At 52.4% G+C, this 7,098-nt stretch overlaps 2 non-coding genes across 2 annotated transcripts; both read right to left on the minus strand.

Moving 5' to 3' along the window:
- Window positions 1–883: 883 nt before the first annotated feature.
- On the minus strand, window positions 884–4,293 carry LOC149191804 (25S ribosomal RNA). The gene has a single exon (XR_016255499.1). It is a non-coding gene; the product is annotated as a 25S ribosomal RNA (ribosomal RNA).
- A 247-nt stretch (window positions 4,294–4,540) lies between these two features.
- LOC149191805 (5.8S ribosomal RNA) lies at window positions 4,541–4,694 on the minus strand. The gene has a single exon (XR_016255270.1). It is a non-coding gene; the product is annotated as a 5.8S ribosomal RNA (ribosomal RNA).
- Window positions 4,695–7,098: the final 2,404 nt, after the last annotated feature.

Below are 7,098 nucleotides of genomic sequence, written 5' to 3' on the forward strand. Positions count from 1 at the left end.
AGGGCGTGACTTGGAAACCCCCAGTTTTCCCAGGCTTGGGCGCCGCCGGTTTCGGTTGTGGCGCGACTCGGAAACCCCAAGTTTCCCCAGGCTTGGGTGCCGCCGATTTCGGTCGGGACGTGACATGGAAACCCCAAGTTTCCCCCGGCTTTGGCGCCGGGGCGCGACATAGAAACCCCAAGTTTCCCCCGGCTTGGGCGCGACTTGTAAACCCCAACAAATTTTGCGCCCGGCGGAAACCCCAAATTTTGGGCGCCACCTGGAAACCCCACATTTTGGGCGCCGCATGGAAGCCCCAAATTTTGGGCGCCGGGTGGAAACCCCAAATTTTGGGCGAGACATGGAAGCCCCAAATTTTGGGCGCCGCCTGCAAACCCCACATCTTGGGCGCCGCGTGGAAACCCCAAATTTTGGGCGCCACATGGAAACCCCAAATCTTGGGCGCCGCATGGAAACCCCAAATTTTGGGTGCCGGGTGGAAACCCCACGTTTTGGGCGCCGCATGGAAACCCCAAATTTTGGGTGCCGCATGGAAACCCCACATCTTGGGCGCCACATGGAAACCCCAAATTTTGGGCGCGGGGTGGAAACCCCACATTTTGGGCGCCACATGGAAACCCCAAATTTTGGGCGCCGCATGGAAACCCCACATCTTGGGCGCTTCATGGAAACCCCACCTTTTGGGCCCCGCATGGAAACCCCAAATTTTGGGCGCCGGGGCGCGACATGGAAACCCCAGTTTTCCCAGGCTTCGGCGCCTTTTCCGTCGCAGTGTGGAAACCCCAAATTTCCCACCCCTAAGTAATGAAAAATTGTCATCTGGAGGAAAGAGGCAGAGGCGCGAGAGGGTTTCCCGGATTTTGTTTATGACAAGATCGCAGCTCTGAATCGAGGCGACCAAGGGCTGAATCTCAGTGGATCGTGGCAGCAAGGCCACTCTGCCACTTACAATACCCCATCGCATATTTAAGTCGTCTACAAAGGATTCTTCTCAACGACCGTTTGGAATTGAACTTCAAAGCTGCCCCGACCGAGATGCTTCATGGTCGCAGTTTGCAAATGACACGGGCCCCTGGGGGCGACAAAGCGACGCCCCTACTGCAGGTCGAGATATAGTCAAAGAGTGACATGCACCGGTTCTAGCGTGGATTCTAACTTAGAGGTGTTCAGTCATAATCCGACACACGGTAGCTTCGCGCCACTGGCTTTTCAACCAAGCACGATGACCAATTGTGTGAATCAACGGTTCCTCTCGTACTAAGTTGAATTACTATTATGGTGCGGTTCATCAGTAGGGTAAAACTAACCTGTCTCACGACAATCTAAACCCAGCTCACGTTCCCTATTGGTGGGTGAACAATCCAACACTTGGTGAATTCTGCTTCACAATGATAGGAAGAGCCGACATCGAAGGATCAAAAAGCAACGTCGCTATGAACGCTTGGCTGCCACAAGCCAGTTATCTCTGTGGTAACTTTTCTGACACCTCTAGCTTCAAATTCCGAAAATCTAAAGGATCGATAGGCCACGCTTTCACGGTTTGTATTCGTACTGAAAATCAAAATCAAATGAGCTTTTATCCTTTTGTTCCACATGAGATTTATATTCTCGTTGAGCTCATCTTAGGACACCTGCGTTATCTTTTAACAGATGTGCCGCCCCAGCCAAACTCCCCACCTGACAATGTCTTCCGCCCGGATCGACTCGCCGAAACGTTCCTTAAGGCCAAAAACAGGGGCAGTGCCCCATCTCCACCCCATGGAATAAGTAAAATAACGTTAAAAGTAGTGGTATTTCACTTGCGCCGAAAAAGGCTCCCACTTATTCCACACCTCTCCAGTCATTTCACAAAGTCGGACTAGAGTCAAGCTCAACAGGGTCTTCTTTCCCCGTTGATTCTGCCAAGCCTGCTCCCTTGGCTGTGGTTTCGATAGATAGTAGATAGGGACATTGGGAATCTCGTTAATCCGTTCATGCACATAACTAATTAGATGACGAGGCATTTGGCTACCTTAAGAGAGTCATAGTTACTCCTGCCGTTTACCCGTGCTTGGTTGAATTTCTTCACTTTGACATTCAGAGCACTAGGAAGAAATCACATTGCGTCAGCATCCGCAGGGACCATCAAAATGCTTTCTTTTAATTAAACAGTCGGATTCCCCTTGTCCGTACCAGTTCTGAGTCGACTATTCGACGCCTAGGGAAAAGCCCCCGACAGGGGGCATTCTACGCCCGTAGCCCAATCGGCACGCGACTGCCCGCCCTCACCACGAGAGCAACTCGGGCAGACTGCCGACAGCCCATGAGTTGAGGGCACAGACCCCTAGGCCTAGCCCTCAGAGCCAATCCTTTTCTCGAAGTTACGGATCCGTTTTGCCGACTTCCCTTACCTACATTGTTCTATTGACCAGAGGTTGTTCACCTTGGAGACCTGATGCGGTTATGAGTACGACCGGGCATGAACGGTACTCGGTCCTCTAGATTTTCAAGGGCCGCCAAGGGGCACCGGACACCGCAAGACGTGCGGTGCTCTTCCAGCTGCTGGACCCTATCTCCAGGTGAACCGATTCCAGGGTGGGCAAGCTGTTAAAAAGAAAAGATAACTCTTCCCGGGGCCCCCGACGACGTCTCCGGATTTCCCAACATTGCTGCCCACTGCCATGTCCCGGTTCGGGAATATTAACCCGATTCCCTTTCGATGCTCATGCAGAGTGCACCCTTGATACAAGGCTTCCCCATCTCTTAGGATCGACTAACCCATGTCCAAGTGCTGTTCACATGGAACATTTCCCCACTTCAGTCTTCAAAGTTCTCATTTGAATATTTTTTACTACCACCAAGATCTGCACTGGGGGTCGATCCACCTAAGCTCACGCCCGAGGTTTCTCAACGACCCCCGCATCCTCCTACTCATCGGAGCTAGGCAATTGCTCCGACGGTCGAGTATAGGTTGCGCGCTTCAGCGCCATTCATTTTCGGGGCTAGTTGATTTGGCTGGTGAGTTGTTACACACTCCTTAGCGGATTTCGACTTCCATGACCACTGTCCTGCTATCTTAATCAACCAACACCCTTTGTGGGATCTAGGTTAGCGCGCAATTCGACACCGTAACTCGACTTTCGGTTCATCTCGCATCGCCAGTTCTGCTTACCAAAAATGGCCCACTTGGAGCTCTCGATTCCACGACACGGCTCAATGGAGCAGCCGCACCCTCTTACCTATTGAAAGTTTGAGAATAGGTTGAGGGCCTTACGCCCCTGATGCCTCTAATCATTTGCTTTACTCGATAAAACTCGCGCGTGAGCTCCAGCTATCCTGAGGGAAAATTCGGAGGAAACCAGCTACTAGATGGTTCGATTAGTCTTTCGCCCCTATACCCAAGTCAGACGAACGATTTGCACGTCAGTATTGCTACGAGCCTCCACCAGAGTTTCCTCTGGCTTCGCCCTACTCAGGCATAGTTCACCATCTTTCAGGTCCCAACAGGTGTGCTCGCATTCGAACAATTCGCATAAGCTCAAGGTTGGTCGACGATGCACCCCCCTAGAGAGGGGATCTCGCCCATCAGCTTCCTTGCGCCTCGCAAGTTTTCAAACCTGAAGACTCGCACACATGTTAGACTATTTGGTCCGTGTTTCAAGACAGGTCGAATGGAAAGCCCACCAACCAACACCACGAGTGCGCAGGTGCACATAGCCTGCCACAAGGGTGCACGCTTCGTTCCTCGACCATCGTAGCGGTAAACTGACAGGTAGTAATCCACCCGTGCTTATGACGATGCAGCAGCCTGTGTTGGTTTGCACCTCAAGTCGAGCGGCGGACCAGCCTGAGCCATTCTGCATCCGACCGAGACGCATCGACAGCCTCCATCTGCTTCCCTCCCGGCAATTTCAAGCACTCTTTAACTCTCTTTTCAAAGTCCTTTTCATCTTTCCCTTGCGGTACTTGTTCACTATCGGTCTCTCACCCGTATTTAGCGTTGAACGGAATTTACCACCCAATTAGGGCTGCATTCCCAAACAACCCGACTCGCTAACAACGCCTCATGATGCGGCAGGGTCTGGGGCCAACGGGGCTGTCATCCTCTCAGGCGCCCCCTTCCAAGGGACTTGGCCCAGGTCCACCGCTGAGGACGCTTCTACAGACTACAATTCAGGCAGCGCTGCCGCCCGATTTTCATGCTGGGCTCTTCCCGGTTCGCTCGCCGCTACTAGGGGAATCCTTGTAAGTTTCTTTTCCTCCGCTTAATTATATGCTTAAACTCAGCGGATGTTCTCGCCTGAGCTGGGGTCGCAAAGTTGGAGCTAAATCCGCCCTATCCCATGGGAGGACAAGAGAGACCAAAGCAAGTTCGAGCGATGCCACACAAAACCCGCATCGGCTAACGCCGACTGCCCATCCAAGGGGACAAGATCACCGCTTGCCGACGTACGCCACGAAACATCACTTGAGGTATTTCAGTCGACCGCACCGCACGGGGCATGGACGACCAGCTCCGCTGCTCCCTAGCATATTGCAGGGAGCACGTTTGAATGGGATGCGACACCTAGACAGACGTGCCCTCGACCGAGGCCTCGGGCACAAATTGCGTTCAAAAACTCGATGATTCACAGGATTCTGCAATTCACACTAAGTATCACATTTCGCTACGTTCTTCATCGTAACAAGAGCGGAGATATCTGCTGCCGAGAGTCGTTTCCACGTGTATTACCAAAAGACCGGCCACAAAACTGAATAGGGGCACCCCCCACAACAAATGTAAGGCCAAGGGGCAAAAGGAGGAAAAACGCATGAGAGAAAGAGAAACAAAGGTGTCTAACCCCCTCACAGGGGGAGGCTCGAACAGAGGACAATCTCCCCCAGCCCCACGCCCTCGCAAAAAGGGGGGAAATGCGTGGAACAACGATCGAGAAGGACTAGGGTGGCCACCCCGGGAGCTCGCACTGCTTTTAGCCCTTCCCCGACACCAGCCCACAACGATTCCCCCTTTTCTCCATAGAGTTAGGGACCGAAAGGAAGAAAAGGGTAGAAAACAAAGCACAAACAAGGCACAAGCCTCCCAAAGCCCCGTGCCTTCGGGAACTAAAGGGGGGAACTGAAGGGGACGACGATCAAGAAGGACTAGGGTGGCCACCCCGGGAGCTCACACTGTGTTTCGTCCTTCCGGAACACCAATCCACAACAATCCCACCTTTTCTCCGTAACGCTAGGGGCCACGAGGAAGAAGGGAAGAAAACAACAAGAGAGAAAGGGATATATCAACCGTGGCTACCGGCTCACAAGGGGAGGCTTCAAACAGAGAACAAGCTTCCCCAACCCTGTGCCTTCACAAAAAGGGGGGAACTGCAGGGGACAATGATCGAGAAGGACTAGGGTGGCCACCGTGGGAACTCGCACTGGTCTTCGTCCTTCCCGAACACCAATCCACAACAATCCCACCTTTTCTCCGTAAAGCTAGGGGCCGAAAGGAAGAAGGGAAGAAAACAACATGAAAGAAAGAGAGATATCAAACGCGTCCACCGACTCACTGGGGGAGGCTCAAACAGAGAACAAGCTTCCCCACCCCCATGCCTTCGCAAAATGGGGGGAACTGCAGGGGAAGGCGATCGAGAAGGACTAGGGTGGCCACCCTCGGAACTCACACTGCTTTTCGTCCTTCCTGAACACCAATCCACAACAATCCCACCTTTTCTCCGTAAAGCCAAGGGGCCAAAAGAAAGAAGGGAAGAAAACAACAAGAAAGCAAGAGATATCAAACGTGGCTACCGGCTCACAAGGGGAGGCTCAAACAGAGAACAAGCTTCCCAAACACCGTGCCTTCGGAAAAAGGGGGGAACTATAGGGGACGGCAATAGAGAAGGACTAGGGTGGCCACCCTGGGAACTCGCACTACTTTTCATCCTTCCCAAACACCAATCCACAACAATCCCACCTCTCCTCCATAAAGCTAGGGGCAAAAGGAAGAAGGGAAGAAAACAACACCAAAGAAACCAAGATCCCAAGAAAAGAGAGAAGATCAACAGCACGCCGAGTAGATGTCCTCGAACCAAAAAGAAATCAAACAAGGCACCCAATCAAAAAAGCATCCCACCTCTTCACACCCTCCCACATGCATTCAACACAACACCCTTTCCAGCTTTACAACATAGCAAACAACCAAGCAAATAAATCACAACCTAAAACTGACCAATAGAAAAGACAAGGGCCACGATGAGACCAGTGTCTGGAGCACGTCACTAAGAGGCACATAGCCCCCCAACCCAGCGGCACAAGGCTTCAAATGACAAATAGACCGCTGCCAGTAACACAAACCCACCTCGAGCTTGCACCCCTCCGTGTACAAAACACCCAACAACCTTTCCAGCGAGAGAGTCAACGGGGGTCAAATAATCAAACTCCAAAGAGGAGTTATCACCGGCCGATTCTCAAAGCTGGAGAAAGCCGTCGGCCACAAATACATCGATGGTGCAAGGCCAATAGAGAGAGGGACGTTCGCAAAGCGCACACCACGAAACAAAGAAATGACGCAAGTCCCACAAAAAACCCACAATCCAAAGGGAGGAACAAAGACACGACCCGCTACTTCTTTTTCCCTCAGAAGGGGAGTGGGTCACGAGAGGACGAGGAATTCGCTCGACGGCAAAGGCACGAGATAAGATTGCCACCTCATGCCTATCAGCGGGTAAAATTGTGATCTCGATGGAGCTCAGACCGAGGGATGGGTTTTTCATTACCTCGACACCCAACCCTTCCATGAGGGCATGTCGAGGAACGGTCGGGAGGGACTAGGGTGGCCAGCCCAACAGGTTGAACCGCTCTTCATCCATCCCATACTTGACCACACCCCGCCTCTCGCGAAAGGTTTGAGATACCAGGCGCGCGCGCAACCACTCCCTCGACCCAACCACCAGTGAAAAATCTCACCCAAGCAACACATCAACCATTGCCGCCTTTTCGAGAGAACCAACTATGGAAGCCCATACCCTTGGCCCATGCCTTCCAACGAACAAAAGACCGAGCACCGCCGCTACGAATGAGTCCGAATTTATCCATCGTATTTACCGAGCACCTCAACTTTGCAACAACCATGCCCAGCCG

Source organism: Pinus tabuliformis, chromosome 2_2, assembly GCF_031772625.1.
Source record: "Pinus tabuliformis cultivar Carrire ecotype Pingquan chromosome 2_2, CPIR1, whole genome shotgun sequence".
Classification (NCBI taxonomy): Eukaryota; Viridiplantae; Streptophyta; class Pinopsida; order Pinales; family Pinaceae; genus Pinus; species Pinus tabuliformis.